Here is a 266-nt window from a genome sequence, read left to right on the forward strand (position 1 = left end):
CACAGCGGCGAAAGCCCTTATAAATTTGAACGAAGAGTTCAAAAGCAGCAGCAGCAGCAGCAGCAGTTGCTGCTGTTGCTGCTGAGCTGCTGCTGCTGTAAAATCCATTGTCTCTGCTGCTGCATCTGGGGCTGCAGCAAATCTCTTCGCGTGGGAACCTGGTTGCTGCAGCGTTGCTGCTGCAGCACTCTAAAATCTTTGCCTGGGCAGCAGCAGCAGCAGCCGTTGCTGCTGCTGCTGCTGCTGCTGCCACAATGAAAAGGCCA

The sequence above is a fragment of the Eimeria tenella genome, genomic scaffold (assembly GCF_000499545.2).
Source record: "Eimeria tenella Houghton genomic scaffold, Eth_scaff2005, whole genome shotgun sequence".
In the NCBI taxonomy this organism is placed as follows: domain Eukaryota; phylum Apicomplexa; class Conoidasida; order Eucoccidiorida; family Eimeriidae; genus Eimeria; species Eimeria tenella.